The following is a 20156-nucleotide window of genomic DNA, read 5'->3' as shown; positions in this document are numbered from 1 at the left end:
CTTCATAAGATTACCTTGTAGTTCCTTAGAATATCATACAAAGCCATCAAGATCTGGCTGTAATTGGTTTTACCTCCTCTATTATCCACACTCCCAGGAGATGCTGTGCTCCTAGCCATACTGAACTCTTACTATTCAGTGAAAATAGCATATGCTTTCATGACTCTATGCCATTGTCTTATTAGCTGCTTTTTGCTTTTATCTGGAATTCCTTTCTCACTACTTTCCCTGTCAGCTGGGGGATTACTTACTTTTCCTTAAGGTTCCTTTCCCTGACACAGAGTAAGTCCTTATTGAATAATTGAATGCAGCTAAGTCTCATATATTCACTAAATCCTTCTCAGAACACTTGGAATACACCTTTATTACAGCAACATTTTATAGATTCTATTGTGATTATAGAATTATATGCCTTTTTCTCCTTAAATTGTGATTTCCTTAATGTCAGTGTCAAAGCACGTATTTCTCTTCCTAGCACATAGCCTAGTGCCTGTACATAATAGGCAGTAAGGAAGTATTCACTAAGTTAGACCACCACTAGAATTGTAGACAGAAGATGTTGCTTCTAGATTGGTGATGTGAATGAACCTTATTTCCGGGGCTGATCTGCAGTGGCTTTGAAATCTTGCAGCTATTGTGTTTAAAGTGGATGTGCCTCACCTTCTCATTGTGGAGACTGTGAATTTATAGTGTCTGAGAACTGGAGCGTATTCAGGAGTTCCTTTTTGTAGAGATCTTAATGTTAGAGAAAATCGGCCCTCTCCGTGCACCAAGGCCTTTTGAGACTTGAATGTCTGTGATAGTCTAAAGCATAGTATCAATGCCTTGAAAACATGTGTCAGGAGTTTGTGTGTCTGCGTCTTGTAAAGAGTGAATTCCATCCATGGGGTTTCATTCATACTGCTGGTTCAGGTCATAGTTTTTCACTGTTGTTGTTTTTACTTTTTATTTCGAAATAATTTCAAATTCACCCAAACAACAAAAATAATACAAAGAATACCCCTCTATCTTTTACACAGATTCATTAACATTTTACCCTGTTTGCTTTATCATTTATGTTCTCTCTCCCTCATTCTCATACTGTTTTTCCCAGAATCATCTGAGGATGCTACAATACCATAGCCCTTTGCACCCATCTAATTCAGTGTGTATTTACTAAGGATAGCTTATTCTTTTACGCAACTAGAGTATAATTATCAACCTAAACGAGTTTATCATTGACCAAATTCTTTATCACTCGTATAACATTTTTATCAACTGAGTCAGTAACTTTCTGTAGCATGTTCTCCCCTGTCCAATGCAGGATCCAGCCTCGGGTTGGGAATTGCATTTGGTGGTTATGTCTCTTTACTCTCCTCTAATGTGGACACTTCCACAGCTTTTCTTTGTATTTTACAACATTGACTTTTGAAGAATGTAGTGAACCCCACCCTCTTTTTTTTTTTTTTTTTTAGTGGAACATTCCTTATTTTAGAGTGTTTATGTCGGTAGATCTTGCTTAATCATTTTTTTCTTAAATTAACACATAGTTGGATTTGAGCTAGTAGGTGATTACCATATCTAATAAATAATTACTACATTAAAACTCTACTTAATTTTCTTTGTGTAAATTGATATTTGTGAAACTTCACACAAAAATTGAGCAGATTCTTAAAACAATGTTTATATCCAAAAGAAGTAGATTGAATAAACCAACATATGGTAAATAAATAGGTTCTTTTTGGTACTGCAAGAAAAGAAAAAGAAAGCTTAGCACTGGGTTTTCTTTGATACTAAAACTGAACAAAAATAATTGTATTGGAGAACAGGTAATAGTTTTGTTTTATTTTGAAATAAAATGAAGTATTTCAAATGAAATATTCATTTCAGTATTTTGAAATTTTAAATGCCAATAAGTTTGAGTTCACCTCCAGTTCCATATGTTGACCAGTTAATTCAAACTATCAAGTTTTTGAATTAAAGCTTAGCTGCTTTTTTGAAGAAAGTGTGCTATTTTGACCATAGGTACTTCTTAATCAATTCCTTAGAGAATAAAATCCTCAAGGTATTAAAACATAATACATGAATATTTAATAGATAACAAATTTTTAAAATGTTTAAACAAGAAAATAAATTAGCATCAAATTAAATAAGCTTCTGTGGATATTTATGCCCACTATTGAAGAGAATTGTGTGGTATGGTGTTTCTGTTTGTTGTTGTTTGTCATCTGTTCTGCCATCTCAGCTAAACTCATGAATTGAGAAGCAGCCTGGGCTTATTTCCACAACAGTCAGACCTTACTGTGCGTTTACTCTTGCTTACAATATGCTTCTCTTTTCTTTCCAAGCGTGGTCATCTTTCATTTTCACACCATAGGGTGCTCTGCACAGCCACCTTACGCAGTGCAGTCACATTGTCACAGGCAGCGAGGTAAAAGGGTTACTGTCAGATGCCATTTTTAAAAATTTTAATTTGTTTTTCTCTCATCATTGTTTACGATAACCTCCTAGAAACTTGAAAATAGCATTTACTTCCCTGCTGTTTTTGTCATTTGTGTTTGGAAGTCAATTTTTTTTTTCAAAGAGAAATAGTTTATGTTGCTTTTAACCGAGGAGGAAAAAAACTTCAAAGCTATGTACTTTTATTTTCCTCTGTAATCAAGATGTTTTCTTTTTTTTCTTTGAGTGGATTTTTGGTGGAGTTTATGAGAAGAATTAAGGAAGCAGTGGCCAGGAAAGGCAGAGTAAGGCAATTATTAAGAGTGTAGACTATATAGTCTTACTGCCTGGGTTCAGATCTTGACCCAAGCAGTTTACTAGCCTAGTGGTCTCAGGCAATTTACTCTCTCTGTCTCTGTCTCTGTTTTCTACATTCTCATTTCTAAAATGATAATATAACAGTACCTACTCTTAAAATTGTTCTGAGGATTTATTGAATTAATATTTGTAAAATGATTAAAATAGTACATAGAATATAGTAAATGGTATGCTTGTTAAATAAAACAAACATCTTTTCTTCCCCAACCTTTCCACACTTATCCCTTTCCCTTGTAATGTGACTTAGTGGAGATCAGAATTCATTGCACTTTTGAGAGTCTTTAGAGAAGGAGGGGGCCCTTGATTGAAGAACTGTAGATCATTTTTTAAATTTAATCTTTTCAAAAGTCAACATGTGTTAATTTGCTACTCATTCTTGTGCTTTGGCTTGGTTGAGAGAAGGCATTATTAAAAGGCTAAATATGTTTATTTACTCCTGGATTTCTGCTTACTCAGAGAATGTCTTCATTTTGATTTAGAGCTGATCCATAGTTCTTAGGAAGAACATCTATTTTAGTTCAAAATTTCACAGATGTCAAGTATGTAAACTTAAAAGAAAACATTTTCAAAGATGATCCTAGGAGATATATTTTTATTCTTAAAGCAAAAATAACAACCAAACCCCCCCCCCAAAAAAAACAACTAGCATAAAAGTGTAGTATGTAAATGTATATTTAGAAAAATTAGTTGTAAACCTTTAGACTGTAATATGTTTTTTAAAAATCGAAATTTATTTAAAATTAATCATTTTTAAAGCCTGGTATGCCACTGGTAGTTTATTTTATACTGTAAGCAGCAACAAAGAAAACATGTCTTGGACTGCCAGGAATTTGGGGACATTTCAACATGTGGAGACCATTTTTAGTAACATAAGGCTACATGGAATAAATGCTATACTTTATTGAGGGCATAATATCCTGGATGACAACTGTTTTAGTTCAGGCTGCTATAACAAATTACCACAGACTGGGTAGATTAAACAACAAACACATATTTCTCACAGTTCTAAAGGCTGGGAAATTCAAAATCAAGGTGTTAACAGATCTGGTGTCTGGTGAGAGCCCTCTTCCTGGTTTGCTGATGGCCGTCTTCTTGCTGTGTCCTGACGTGTTAAGGAGAGCAAACTCTCTGTATCTCTTCTTATAAGGGCACTAATTCCAACATGAGGGCTCCACCCTCATGACCTAATTACCTCCCAAAGGCCCCATCTCCTAATACCATCACATTGTGGATTCAAGTTTTAACATATGAATTTCAGAGAACACAAACATTCAGTCCATAGCAACAACATTTATACTCCATTGAAATATAAAACTGTCAGCAAAGCTCAAGGTGCTCTAAAACCACCATCTTCACACAAGGCAAGGTCAGAGTTAATATAAACTTCTGAAGATTATTAATGATGTAGATAAAGGTATATATTTAATAGAAAAGGAAATCACTTAAGGACAGATAATTAAAAGAAGTTCATGTGTTGGACAGTGAATGATGAGAACTTAAAAAGCAGATAGCTTTCCAGATTATTTAAATGTTGTGTTCATGGGTATGTTTTTCTATTAATTATGTTATAAATTTCCTAACAATAGATTTAAGTAACAATCAAACATATTTTTAAAAAGAGTGAAAAGCACCTCCATACTACCACACTTCTGTTGTCGTTCCTTAATGTGTGTCGCATGGTTTGTTCTTCTGTTTGTCAGTGGTGGCAGCTCCGTGAGCCTGGCCTTTCCTCTGTGCCGATTTTTGTAACTTCTGATAAAAAGCTTTTAAAGAGGAGTTTTGATTAACTACTGGCATGACTGTGTTCTGTTTATTGTTCCCTTTGCTTACACCTACATTGAAGGTAGAATTTTAAGCTAACGAAGAAATGAGTATTGTTAATGTATAGGAAACGGGTGCTACATTTAAACTGGTAGACATAAGAGCTATTACAATTTGTGTAGTTTACCTGGAAATGAAAATGAGATCTAGAGTTGTGCTATCTGAGAAGCACAGTTGGAAATGTTCAGTGGACTGTGAGTCCACTTAAAGACCTTTGAAGTACATACATTCTTAATGGTCTCCTGGGAAGAACCTTGAGAGGAGACATGCTCTACTCTCCAGACAGGTGGGTGTTACATGAAGCATTAGGCTGAATTCTTAGTGACTGTTCCATTACATAGTTCTATAAATTGTCCAGGCTGTCTAATTAAGTACCACTTGGATTAATAGTTAGATTGTTATCAATAAAATGCTCCCCCATTTTCTGTTTTCTCTTTTCATATTCAGACCTGCATTTGTGGCAGAGGCTTTCGTTTTGCACTTAGATTTTCCTTTACTGTCATGTTTAACATCTTGCTCTCAACAATTTCCCTCTAGGGACGTTTTGAAAGTGAATGTCTGGAATAAAGAGGTGAGAATATGCTGGAAGGATATAAATCACGAGACTGTGGTATTCGTGTTAATATGATTTACTCCTGGGTTAGAAAAAATAGCTAGTTACCATATATTTAATTTATCTTAAATAATTTAGATATTTCTAATGGTATAGTTTTGCTATGTCATGATTAATTATTTAATGTTATGGTAGTTTGCAGTCAACTGTGATAATTTTTCTTTGATGATTAAAAGGTCATTTGATATACTTTTTAAAGTAGCTTTTTAGCTTTAAAGGTAGGGAGAAGCCTTACATAGAACTGGGAACAAGAGCAGGAAAGTTGGAGCCACAATTGAATTGAATGACACATTTCAGAAAACTAGTTTTTGAGAATCAGTGCAAATACTTTGTGCTGTTCATCTGTGTTAAACCATGCATTTGTCATCTTCTTTTAGGTTGGTATTTATTTAAATAGTAAATAAATCCTTTACACTGTTCATATAGTGATGCAATTCAAGCAATTCAAGTAGGCTCTTACCTGTATTTTGCTTAGTCATTAAAATTTTTGCATGTAGTTAATTAAATTTTGTGAAATATAATTAATATAGTTTCGAGTGCTAAGGAATCAATGAGAGAATAGAACAGAGTCAGGGTTTTTGTGGTGAGTAGATACAACGCTGCATCTGTGTTGGTGCCAGCAATGTTGGCAGCAGGGATTTGCTGAGATGGGCTCCCAGCCAGCATAGGATCCGAGTCTGTGCCGAGTGGAGAGGGGGGCTTTGAATGTACCTTTGAGAAGGAATATTCAAAGCAGGTGTGTGGACTGTAGTTGGGACACATGCAGACATCAGAGGTGAACTGTTAAGAACTTGAAGGCCCTAGATGGGGCGAGGAAAAGGCCAGTTCCTCAGTACACTGGCACAGTCAGGAGCCTGGGAACCTGTAGGAATTTGAGACTGCCAGAACCAAACTAGGGCACCATGAGTGTGGGGACGTTGATAGTCAGCCAATGCTGCTCTCCAGCCTCTGGAGGTTCTTAAGTGCTTTTTGTTAGACTTCCAGGCTCAAGCTTGGCTAGATGAACACTCAGTAATTTGCCACACCTGGCAAATCCTGACATAGAGTTGTTGGCATATCCACATCTGACTAGTGCCGACAGTGATTAATTATGTAGTGGGCCTGCACTATACAGTCAAGTGAGGTCGTGAACGAAGTGATGTTTTATTTGTGGTTCCTCCCCTTCTTCTTTGATATTTTAACTCTAAAATGAAGCCGAAAGGGAATTTTGCTAGTAAAGAGAAAAAAGGCAGGTTGAAGAGAGGTCTGTCCAATCCATTCATTAATTCAGCCTTTCATTCAACAAATATTTTTTGAATGCCTTAGTATGTAATTACCCAAAGTAAATGAATATTTATTCATCTTTGAAATTCAGATTCCATGTTACTAATGAACAGCTCAGTGTTTTACCCAGAGGTACAGAGTTAGCAGTGGCAAAATTAATTTGGATCCCAAACTTTTTTCTTTGTTTAATCAGTTCTTCAGGTCTCTGCAGAGTCCCTCTGCTGTAACCTAACAAAGGTGTGTTTACCTTGGCTACGAGCATTGTCTGACAGCAAGAAATGGTAATTGGATGCATAATTTTTATTGAGTTGGTGCTAAGGATTTGAGAGGTCAGAGTGAGGAGCAGGCTGCCTTGGTTGATATAAATTGCTAAAGTCTATTAAGGACCTCCAGCCCGTTGGGTTCTGTGGTGTGTTTCTCTTCTGTTGCCTTATTTAATGCAGTCAAAGTAGAATTAGATGTCTTTTGAGCAGTCTCTGTCTCTGAGGCCCTACAGATGTGGCTGCACCCTTTCCTCTAGGACTGTGACAAAATTGATCCTCTTTGGGCATTTGCTCACACACACAGTCCTAAAAGGCAACATAGAATTTTCTCATCTGCTCAGTTCCTTGGGAACTCAGCCTGGAGAATTCAGATTTTTCCCTTTTATACTTTTGATATTTCAGCAACTGACAGACAAGATGTTTCATTGTTCTTATATAAAAATGAACTCTACCAGCAGCAAATATGTACTTTCGGTTGTAAGTGGTACACAAAGACAACTTTTTAGATGCAAGAACTTAACATTTTAAAGTTGATTTTGTGTTATTCCATACACATTTCTCCCCCTTTTTGTGAATAAAGGGATGCTTTTGCCTAGACCACTTGGGTTTCCAGAGTATTTTTATAGTTTCTAGATTGTGTATTTTCATTTTACCTTAAGTAAAGTAGAGGTTTCAACAAGAAATATAGCTGAACACATTCCTCCTGATAGAATACTGTGTGGTTAACATGCTGATTGCAGATGTTGTATTTGAGCTAGTTATTTAAAGGATTACTCCTTTATATCATATCAGAATAAAATTCAATTCAATTTAATGTTCTAAATATATCCAGGTATGGATAGTTTTGGTAATGATTGCCCCTTATGCTGTATTTTGTTTCTTTAATAGGCCTTGGATCTTTTTTTGAGTTGAGATCATTATACAGTTGTAAGAAATAATATAGAGAAATCCCTTGTACAGTTTACCTGATTTCTCCCAGTGGTAACATTTTGCTAAACTATGGTATAGTATCATAACTAGGATGCTGACATTGATATAGTCCACCTTTCCTTAGTTCCATTTGTATTTTCCCAGTTTTGTATGTGTGTGTCTATTTGTATTTAGTTCTATAAAATAAAAATACAGAACACATATGAATTCATGTGTTATCTTTGTGCAGGGGTCATGCTAATGTCTGTTCTCCAATTTTAGAATATATACTTCAGCAGTGAGCACAGGCCTTGGGTTCTTATAAGAATTAAGGCTGGCTTCATGGACCTTGACCAGAACATTCAGTTGGAGATTAATGCTCTGACTTTGCTCTCTTGAAACCCTTAGTTTTATGTTTGAATTTGTGTTTTGTGAGTGAAGTCTGCTGGGATAACGGAGCCTGCTCTCGGACTGAAAGCCTTGGCTCAGGTGACCGCCTCCTTGGGATGGGTTCCCTTCCACCCTCTGCTGCTCACTCCCCAGCCTCCCGCCACCCCAAGGACCTAGCCTCTTCCTCTCTGCTCCTGCCTCACGACTGCAGCTGCCTTCAGTCCCTGCAGGGGAGGGTCAGGTTCTGGAGGAAGAGCCCAGGACATTTCAGGACAGGACATTGATGCAGCTGTCTCCGTCTTAGAGCATCACAGCAGTGCCTCAGAAGGGTGAATCTTTCAATCATGCCAATCTATGTGCCTAAGACATCCTTGTGTAGAGATTGCAGCACTCCTTGGGGTCTGTGGGTTGGGGGGTGATGGGCCTGTGAGAAGGGCGATGACTTCCCCTCCTCAAGTAGGTGTGCAGAGCGTTGGTTGGTCCGCGACTGTAGGGAGGGGGAACTGAGCATTGAGTGTGTGGGCAGTGTGTGTGCATGCACATGGGGTGTTACCCCAGAAGGTCATCACTCTTCAGATATCCCTGTGCCTGAGGAATTGCAGCATTAAATAGCAAATAAACAACACCAGGTTGAAATAGCAGAAGAAGGGAGAAAATCTTGATATTTTAGTACCTTTAATGAAACTTTTCCTCTGCCTTTTGAACAGGGGCCCTGCATTTTCATCTTGCATGGGGGCCTGCAAATTATGTAGCCCATTCTGATAGGCATGGTGTTATCTTCAGCAATCATTTACTATACACAGTGCCCACTTGTTTTCACTGCATCATCCTATATTTGTTTCAAATTTCAGTGACATAATAAGAAGATATTCAGTGAGACTGTGTGGGGACTAGAGCAGCACAAAACCCATAATGATATAAATATGTGGTGGAAAATTACAATAAAACCCTTGCATCTTCCACTTTAATTTTGCCTCAAGGAAATGGCAAAATGCCCAGCTGGCAATAACCAGTTCCAATAAGCTGCCAAAACTGCTAGGTGCTGAAATATATAGTTTGTTTCCCTTCCCCATTTTGGTGCTTGACTGTAGGTTTTGAGGTTGGTGTTTCAAAGCCAGAGCAGGTGCCTGCCACCTGGAAGCATTTTCTTAAGTGCCTTGCTAATATCAACACAATGAGAACTATTGGAAGTATATTTAAAAATAACATTGAAGCTGCTTTACATGTGTATACATGTCTAGTGAATACAATCATAAGTAGGCCTAAAATGTTTTCATCTGGAATTCAAAGGGATACGATTTGTGTCTTGGAACAATGAAGGATTTTATAAAAAGGAACGTGCTGATGGAAAACATTGAGATAAAATTAAAACATTTGAAAAGTTTGTAAATGTAGGTTGAAGTACTAGCATAACAAAATTGGATTGCCTTAGAACCCTACAAATATAGGCGTCCCGGTAAATAACAGACAGTAGTACTAGTGGCGGTGAGGTGATGATGAAGAATACGTATGTTGTTATGACATTTTTCATTCTTGGAGGCTGAAGGACTTCTTTCATTTGAAAAAAGTACTTTCATTTTGGTACTTGTAAATACATTTACACATCATATCATTTTACGATGCTGAAAGGTGGTTCCTTGTCTCCGGTTAAGGTTTTTCTTTTCCCTAAGCTAGTGCCAGAATTTTCCATGAGCATCTCTTCATGTATATTGCATCCGGGATCAGTGAATGTCAGAAGTTTCCGAGGTCAGTTTTTGTTTTAATGTTTGTTGGAACAATCTGAACTGTTTCCTAGTGCTCATCTAACCAAACATCTGCTTTGTTTATAGTTCTGCCTGACCTGAAGTATACTTTGCGTAATGTGCTGGCTATTTTCTAGTTCAGACTACATAATTCTGACTGGGTCCACTCAGCGTATTTCTTCTTCCAGTGATGTGAAGGTCAGGCAAAGAGGGTTCATTGAAATCCAGGATTAGTAAGAAAGTATTTTCATCATTAGATTCACATCCGAAGCTCTTTCTCCCAAACCTATTGCTAGGTTCCCGAATAAGAGCAAAAAATCCAAAACACAAAAAAACCCTGATTTAATTGTCTTCCCATCTCCCCACTCACTCTCAACAAGTTGCTAATTAGAAGCAAAATGTCCAAACAATCCTGTAGGAAGAAGAAAGAGACCCAGCAGGGGGCCCAGATAATCTGTAAATTAGGTAATTAGTATAAGAATAATCATGACTATGTGGTCTTTGAGTGTTATTTTAGTGTATTTGGTGGAAGTAAACTGTTTATGTCCTCCTGTGGTTGGGGAGACCTGCAACTTGACTTGCTTTTCTCTCCTGGGTGTTCACTGCCAAGCTTATTGGTCTTCATCGCATCTGTGTCTGAATGATGATGGCTACCTCCATTGCCATAGTACACTTGCCTAAATCTTTTTATTTTCTCCAAACATTACTTTCATTTCTAATTTTTCCCTTCTTCAGCTTGTTTTCATTTTTCTCTCTTGTCCTAACTTTTAAGTTGTCCTTTCTCCTCTGCATTGCATATTTCCCTTCCTTGGCAACTTACAAGTACTTATATCACTTTGTGGTGATTCATGCTTCCCATCAACACTAGAAAGTGCTCATGTTTCAGAGATCAGAGCTTGTACTTAGGGGGCAGCCTGCCAGGGGTTGAGTCCTGGCTCCACCACTCACCAGCTTTGTGACCTTGGGCAAATTACTTAACATCTCCTTCTTTCCTTTTCCACATCTGTAAAATGGTAATGATAATATAGTTTCTACCTCATAGAGTTGCTGTGAAGATTAAATGAATTAATCCATGTCAACTGTTTAGATGAATGCCTGGCACATAGTAAGTGCTTAACAAATGTTTGCCATTGTCATTACTTAATTTTGTTTAGCTCAGTTATGTGACCTGTTAGCATCTTATTTTTCTGGCAACACCTATTAATATCCTAGATAACTGGAGTTCCTTGGGATACATTTGGAAAATGCTACTCTTCTAGATATGTGTAGTATTGCCATTTTTCTCAGTCATTTTCCAAATAGGTCAGTTTGAGGTGGAAGATCTAGAAGTAGAATCCCTCTTATGGTCATATCTCTCTTTTGTAAGTATCCCTTTGCCAATGCACATGCCTTTTGCTCTTTCTCCTGATCAATCAGTAATGTATTTTGACATCTTGCTACTTCAGGTGTTGTCTGTTGACCAGCAGCATGAGCATCACCTGGGAGCTTGTAGAAATGCAGATGTCAGGCCACACCCCAAACCAACTGAATCAGAGTCTGAATTTTAACAAGATCCCCAGGTGATTCTTAAGCACATTAATGTTTGAGAAGCAGTGTGCTAACATTTCTGAGTCTAGAGCACCAAAATTCTGCTCTAGGGAAATAAGAAGAAACCACCCTGAATTCTATTACAACACACAATATTGACTACTTCCACAAGTTTAGCACTTTTAAGCCCTGTGAGATTTCCTGGAAAACCTACATTGGCATTCTCTTGGGTATAATTGTTATCGATTAATGTCATGATTAAAAGTGTTGCTTAGGTCTACTGGGAGCTTTAGCTCATTGAAAGAGAAAAAAAACATCTCATTGATCTGAAGCCCTCAGTCAGTCATTCTTACCTTTTCAGAAACACTTTGGATAAATAGCAATAATCTTAGCAGTTAGAGATTTGTCTCAAGGGGTAATCTTTCCAACAATGACTTGCATTGATTAAGTTCATTGCTTTTCAACTGTTCACTTTGTTGCTGTGGTAACTCTTAAAAATTAAGATGCGTTTTCTTAGTTGGGATTATGTATGAGGAAGGAAGCACATGGTTCAGTACTGGTAAGGTACTTGCTGAGAGTGTAGTGCTCTTATTTTCTAAATATTGCTCTGTTGAAACAAAGTTTCAACAAGGGGAGGCACTGGACATATTTATGGGGTAGACAGCATAGCAGCCATAGAAGGGTCAGGCTAGTATTATGTTCTTGATGTCTCTTGTCAGCTGTCAGAGAAGGACCAAAAGTGCTAGATTATTAGCTGGAAAACTTTTTGTTTTGAATGGTTTACTTGTGTAAACCTTATACGATAGTGCTGTTAGGTAGTTGCCTTACCGTTTGCATATGTCCGTATGGGGATGGAACATGTGGAAAATCTTTAGCTTGCTGTGGTTGTGAAAAGTGAAGACAGTTTACTAGATTGGATTTTGATTTATGAACCACTAAATAGAGTATATTAATTCATTTACCTCACTCAGCTATCATGCATTCTTTATAATTATACCATAATTACTAATTAAAAAATAGAATTTACTTGACTTTCTATAACATTTACTGCCTCTCCATAAAGAGAGAACAGAAATATAAGACCAGTATCACCTGTCTTTCATACTTTGCCTAACAAAAGTGACTTTCCTAAAATGTAATTCAGATCATGTCTCTCCCTCACTTAAAATTCCCCGGTGCCTTCCATCTGCCCTTGGATGGAGCGTGACTCATCAAGACGGAGCTTCTGGCCATTCCCTACATATACCTGGAGTTCTGGCTGTGGAGAGGTACTTGGCATTTTTCTGAACACTTGATGATCTCTCAAACTCTTGGACTTCTGACTCTCCAGGTCCCTTTACCTGGATTACGCTACAGCCCCTTAACCTACTCCCTTCCTTGCCCAGTGCCATAACTTCAAGACTCAATGCAATGGCATCGCCCTTGTGACACCTTCCCTAACTCCACAGGTTGTTCACCCTGTGTGGTCATACCTCTGCTATGGCATTTATCTTGTTGTATTAGTTAGGGTTCTCCAGAGAAACAGAATAAGTAGGGTGTGTGTGTATTTAAAGAAGTTTATTTCATAGAATTGGGTTATGCAATTGTAGGGGTTGGCGAGTCTGCAATCCGTAGAGCATACTGTCAGGCTGGAAACTCTCAGGTGGGAATTGGTACTGCAGTCTGCAGACAGGATCTCGTCTTCCTCAGGGAAGCCTCCATTTTGCTCTTAAGTTCTTTTGACTCATTGGATGAAGTCCACTCAGATCATTGAGGGTGATCTGTTTACTTAAAGTAAACTGATTGTAGATAGTAACCACATCCACAAAACACCGTTCCAGCAACATTTATATTAGTATTTGATTAAATAACTGGGTACTGTAGTCCAGCCAGATTGACACATAAAACTATACATCACACATGGCATACAGTGATCATTTCTGTACCTGTGTTTTCACCTGAGGGCTGAGAGCTCTCTCAGTCATAAACAAGTATGACCTGAAACAGGTTAGATATTATTATACAAATTGCTTAAATTATGAAATAAAAAATTATATTTCTGCCATTTAAATGTATTTGTCTTTAAAAACTCGTGAGTCAGTTTGCCCATGATTTCTAATGAAGTTCTCCATTGATACTTAGCTAATACTTTTTAACTGAAGGGAAACAGAAGAAGCAGTATATTTATTAACAATAATTTTTACATTATATATTGCTAGACATTCACTATGTGCCTTATTGAATTATCAAACTTGCAAAATATGAGTATAAAACAGAAGTGATCTGTGGAAAATTGAGATTCAGCTTCTCTTAAAAATAAAAAATTGGTATCATTATATATAAATATATGCTATTTTATTTTCACTCGGAAAAATCCCCACTATGTATACTATTAAGTACAATTACTTGATTATATTTAGTGTCAGCATTTTTTCCTATGTTGTGACACCACTGAAAGGCAGTGCTTTTATTTTGATCTTATCTTTAGATTACAAATTTTCGAAAATATAGCTCAAAACTCTTTTCTCTCATGAAAACTTCCAGGGTTAATTAGTATATTTTGATGTTTCTTCTACTTAACGCTTGTGTATGTGTTCACATTTGCTTTTTAAATTAAATTTATCGATATGCCATTCTATAACTTTTAAATATTTTACATGAATGGTTTAAATCTGTTGATATCACTGACCTCTGCATCTGGATTCATTATTTAAGGCCAAATTCAAATCGTCTTACCTAATTTCTGTCTTTTTTGCTACCCTGTATTTGCTTTTTTCCACACCATGTGTATTTTCCTTAATGGAACTATTGTACTCTAAATTACTAACCATAGAGGACACATCAACATTTTCAGGCCTCTAACTTAACCTTTGGTGTCCAATTAAATACTCAGTGAATCCCAATGATTGTCCTTGCCTTAGGGTGTCACCTTCACATTCTGTTTTTATTCCAGCCACCATCTTTCCAGGTTGGATTGTTATGACCGTCTCTCCGTCTCTCCGTAGACTGTTGCAATAAACTTCACAGGCCAGTTACTCCCTCATCAAAGATATCTCCTGTCTCTTAACAAGTTAATTGTGCCAATATATAGTTACAATTTTAATATTCACCAGCTCAAAAAAAACAAAAAACAAAAAACTTGATGGCTTCTAATTGCTAGTAAAATCAAAATCATTTTCCAGTCTGGTCTCTTAAAGTCCTCCAAATGGCCAGTTTACCTTCACAATCTTCTTGGTCAGTCGTCCTATGTGTGGACATCAAAATTAGGCTGTTTATTCTAATGATAGGTACATTGTGTTTTTCCAGTTTTTAACCTTAGCTATACTTTTCTCTCCATCTGAAATGGTCTATTCTGCTCTTACGTCTTATCCTCTATTGTTTTTTGAAGCCTCTGAGTCCTTTAAGCCTTCAGCATACGATGAGGAGCGCACTGGCTGTCAGGCTGGACTATCACATGACAGATTCATTGAGGTGCAGTTTCTGGTTCTCAGATTTTAAGCTCCAAACATTTTATTTATTCCTTCTAGCCAGAGTTGTTATAGTTCCTAGAAGACAAACCCCCACTAATAAAACACACACACACACACACACACACACACACACACACACACACACACAATCTCTCTATGAACTAGAATGGCTATTTTTACCAACTCCCAGTGAATGGTGTGCTATTATACGGTATTGCCTCTCCATAGCAAGATACTAGTGGAGCAGAGTCAGTAACTGGAAAGTTGCTAAATTGGCCTAGAATTGAAAAGTAAGGAATTGGTTGGTCTTGGAGGATGTTATGTCTGGGTTATGGGAAAACCTCATTGCCTTACTGGGTCACCTGTAAGGTTCTTTTCCTTGGATAATTTGATACAAACATTGGTGGATCCTCTGGCTCTAATCTCTTATCCATCAGCCCAACTGACTGAATTACAGTTCTCCTTTACATTTTCCATTCCCATAGTGTCGTTATAAAGATGTCGCTTTGTTACCTTGTTTTAAATTTAGCAACACTAAATCCTTATCAATTAATTTGTAAGCTAATGCGAGTCTACAAAACCACACTTATATCCATCTACTATGGTTTCTTGGAATGGCTCATATGTCATGTGTTTGGTTTTGACTCTTTATAGACTCAGAATGTGCCTTTTGTTTGAACTTACGCCAGAATTCTGAAATTGCTTTATGTATTAGATACATTCATTTCTGTATATCTTTCTTAATATGTTTGTATTATGGTTATTTGCAAACTGGCTTTAGACTTGTCAGGTCTAAATTGCTTGAGAGACGGGACTATTTTTGTTCTCATTTTTATTTTCTGTAGTCTCAAGTACCAGTGACTTGTTCTTTTGTAGTCTCGAGTGCAGTGAACTTTGACATTTGTTCCTTCATTTACTTGTTTATTCATTTATTTTTTCCTTCCATCTTTCCTCTCTCCCACTTTCCCTTCCTTCCTCCATTACATTGTTTCTTCCTTACTTTCTTGCTTCCACACACATTTATGAGACCCTTATTATGTGCCAGGAATATATTAAAATGTTTGATAATACAGTTTTAAAAGGTATAGGCCCTGATAACATAGTACTACCATTGACTGCCCTAAGCTCTTCGTCAAATCCATGCAATACCAGCAAAAGGTAAGCGTTAATACACTTTATTTGGGGGAAGAGGGGCAAATAAAGATACTGAGATTCTGGACAGGGGTGGGGGGGAAATGAAACAACACACAGTTAGTGAAACAGCTGGCATTTAAGCCCAGGACTATTGCCTCAATTTATTTTTTTTCCCTATTGCTTATTGGTGTTCATTAGAGTCAGCTTTATGGTTTAAGGTACTGTGATGATTAGTTATATGTACCTACTTGGCTAGGCTATAGTGTCCAGTTCTTGGTGAAACACTAATCTGAATACTGCTGTGAAGGCATTCTGTAGTTGTGGTTTACATCTGCAATTAGTTGGCTTTAAGCTAATAATGTGGGTGGGCCTCATCCAGTCAGTTGAAGTCCTTAAGAGCAAAAACTAAGAAGTTTTGCCTCGAGACTTGAGCATCGACTCCTGCCTGAGTTTCCAGGTTGCCTGTCTGTCCTATAATTTTGGACATGTCAGCTTCCATAATTTGCAAGCCGTGTGTGTGTGTGTGTGTGTGTGTGTGTATACATATATATATATATATATATACACACAGTGTGCACACATACACGCACAATTGGGTTGTTTCTCCGGAAACAAAGATTGATTGGCTGATTGATAACAATTAACAATTAAATAGACAAAAGTATTAGGCAAAATAATATTTATTGCATTGTCTTAAATTCCCAAACTGAAACCATGTTTTAAACTTAAAATCTATGTGGGATATAATAATTATTTTAATAGGGAGGATTGATACCAGTGGTCTTATCCTGGTACCAGGTAGGGAGCAAGTGTGGAGAGGGAAGGAGAGGGGCGATGGATGGATTGGATTGTTACCCTAAGCGACTGACCTAGAGGGCTGAATCTAAAGATATTCATGTGAAATATTTATAAAATTACTAAAGACCCTTTTTCTACCCCAAGAAAATCCCGCAACAACAACAACACGAACAAACCCTGTTTTTTTTTTTTTTTTGTCCTCCTACCTGAAGTAGGCATCTGTTTATTGTGTTCACAGTTTTACATTTGGGTTTTATGAGATAGAGCAAGTCAAATATTTTCCTGAAACATGGTCTTTCCAAATGAGAAGACATTGAAAAGGAAAAAGAGTAGTGATTTTAGGAATTGGGACTGCAGTAGAAAAATAGTCGAATTTTTAGACCCAAAATTATCACGGTTGATCCATAGAAGGTGAGTTTTTTGTTTGTTTGCTGTAAGTCAGAGATAACATGCTAATAAACCCCCCAATCTAAAATAACAGATTTTTACTGAACAGGAATGGACAAAATCTAGGAACAAAGTTTTAAACTAATGGGGATACTATGCTTTACTGAGTGGTGCCTCTTCGTAGGATGATATATCACAACCAAATTGACTGGAAATATACAGTCAACAGTTGTTATGTTCTACAAAGTCACTTTGAACACTAAATTAGGAAATACTAAATCATCGCTCTTAGGGGAAATAAAATACTCAGGGATGGTTCTTGTGAACCTCTGGTCACATTTTTGTTGAGTGATCAGTACATAATCTGTGTTTCTGTTTAAGGATACCTTGTTTAATATACTCATGGCCAATAATACTATAACTTATGCCTGAGTGAAGTTTATCTAATCCACATATTTTCTTCATAACGCTCATTGCAGCCATCTTACACTTAGGAATACTAGACAGCACATCAGCGCTATGCTTGGGACCATTTTAAGTGGTAAAATCACCAAGAAGAACACAAAATGCAAAAAAATGTGGTATTAAAATAGAAAATTACACTTGTTTACAGAATATCAGCTAGAGATGTGCATGTTGGGTGACTCAGAAATTTTGCCACTCTGAGTGACCCTGAAATGTCTGTGAATGACCCTGAAAGCACCGTGAGTATCGATTTTGGTGTTACAAATACATTTTAGCCAGTAGACAAATTCGCAAATACAGAATCTGCAAATAATGAGGACCTACTCCAAAATGACTGGGATTTTCTGGAAGATACAATTATTTGTAGTTAAATAGCATTCTGCAAAGCTAGTTGATAAGAGAATACAGTGCTTCCAGAGAAAGGTATTTGGCTTCTAGACATTTTATGTTCATTTGCAAGATTCTTTAATAAACATTTTTAGTTCTTGCTACTGCAGCCTTTTAGGAGAAGTAAATAAGTGCCATTAAAATAACAAAACTCTACATATGGCAATAGGCTTTCCTCAGGAAACCCTGAACAGTTTTAGGTGTCTGTTTTGAACCAACGGCATGGTTAATAAAATCAACACAAATAAACAAAAATCAAAATCCAAGCAAAGTAATTTGTCATCTTTTTCCAAATATTAGTGGAGAAGCAATTTGTTTTTCTTTCACCAAAATTTACAAAGTCAATTCATTAACATGTCACGTCTTTAACCACTGTTAAAACAATTACTTGTTTAATTGAGATTTTCACCTTTTAATGATTTTTGTCATATTGAAATTTGCCAAGAAATTAGCAAGTCTACAACTTGGATTCTTGCAAACTGTTTATGTACTTTTAGGCTGATGCCAATCCTTTAATTCTTTATTTGTCAGGCACTTATGTGCAAATTTCTGTGCTTAAAAGTCCCAAATTAGCAAACCAGGGCTTTTCTTGGAGTAAGCAGCTGCCACATCACGGGAGGTACCCCCACCCTAGAAAGAGAAGTAAAAAGAGATCTGCTCATTTATAGCTACTGAGGCAAAATTAGAACTCAAGGGCCGAGGAAGTATATCAACTTAACTACTGGTGAGATTACTATAAAGAAAAGGGAGAAAAAGAGAAAACGAAAAAGAATCACTGATACGGAAGATGATTTGATCACTGATTTGAATATTTATTGTCAATATTTCAGACACTTAACCATTGTTCACTTAAAAAAAAGACAGGTTGTTTTTTCTTTATTTTGAAAAGATATTATGAGCCACTTAGCTATTTCATAAATTAGAATGGGAGAAAATAGATTTATATTCTAGCAAGTAGAATTTAGTTTAGCGGAAGGGGACACTACCAGAGGACTTTGGTTATGAATATTTATAACCTGAAATAAATATAAAAGTAAATTAGAGAAATTAGCATTGGCAATAATCATATTCATATAGTGACACTCTGACTTGGAGAGAATTATATTAGGTAGTCAGAAAACTTAAGCCTATTGCTGCTTGAAATTATGTATATGTGGATCCCTAATGTTCCGGGCTTGAATTTAAAAGACTCACTCATCAAGATTTTTAGACACATTATATTTGCTTTTGCAAATTAGAAGCTCCAACCACAGATGCAAGTATACATTGCCATGTGTGGAATTAATGCTTCAGACAGCTTATGAATATGTATGTGTATTTTGGTGGTGCTTCTGCTACATAAGTTTGAAAAGCAGGGGGAAGTGGGTGGATCTGCGTGGAACTGCATATTGCTGCCAGAAAAGTACAATTCTCAAAGAAAAAAATTATAGGGACAAAATTTCATTTCAGACATGTCTTCTAAGACATAAAATTTTCTGAAAGAGGAAAGCTGTCTATTGTAATTGTTAAATTTCTGTTGATATTTTCATAACAACTTGCAAGCAATCTGAGGACAATCCTTTGTACTTAAATGTGGAAACATCATGATGGTTTCTGGAATGCCTTAAGTATTAATATGTAAAATTTGGATGATATTTAGCTCTGAAGTTACAGTTGTACCTGATTAAATGTCTTTGTTACTGGTATGTATTGGGTTCAGCCTAAATTTTGCTGTGAGGTTTTGTTTCTGTATGTTGCCTAGATTTTAGTATTAACTAGGGATTATCTCAAATTTGTGTTTGTTTTGGCAAAGAAATGCCAAGTAAATGGTAGTGCAGCTGCAATTCATTCTGCCTTACTGGCTGTCCCTAGGTCATGGTACCAGGCACAGTAGGCAGGAAGAGCAGGAAAACTAAGGTGAATGGCTGCTGCCCCAGTGATGTATGTCTTTGCAGTGGTAGATGTGCCTTAAGATTCCCTGGCTTGAAAAGACACAAGGTCTGCACTGATTGTGGCCTCCACCTTGGGTAGTAATTACCCATTATGGTCAGTGCAAAGTGACCTTTTTCATATAAGTTTTAAGCATTCTAAGAAATCTTGTTACTACTTAGCGACAAGTTGGTGTAAGTGTATGGCTAGAGCAGGATCCAATCCTAGTACATATTTTATCAATATGATGCTGATACCTTATGATACTGATATAATAATTTTGATCCTGTAGACAGACATTTAA

At 36.8% G+C, this 20156-nt stretch overlaps 1 protein-coding gene and 1 pseudogene across 1 annotated transcript in view; one reads left to right on the top strand and one right to left on the bottom strand.

The window, feature by feature from the left end:
• PRKD1 (protein kinase D1) overlaps window positions 1–20156 on the top strand; it is a 280608-nt gene that overhangs the window by 74725 nt on the left and 185727 nt on the right.
• On the bottom strand, window positions 7872–7971 carry LOC112475560 (annotated as a pseudogene).

This window comes from Pteropus alecto, unplaced genomic scaffold (genome assembly GCF_000325575.1).
Source record: "Pteropus alecto unplaced genomic scaffold, ASM32557v1 scaffold171, whole genome shotgun sequence".
NCBI lineage: Eukaryota > Metazoa > Chordata > Mammalia > Chiroptera > Pteropodidae > Pteropus > Pteropus alecto.
The sequence above is the reverse complement of the archived record's forward strand: the minus strand, read 5'-3'. Positions and strand labels throughout refer to the sequence as shown.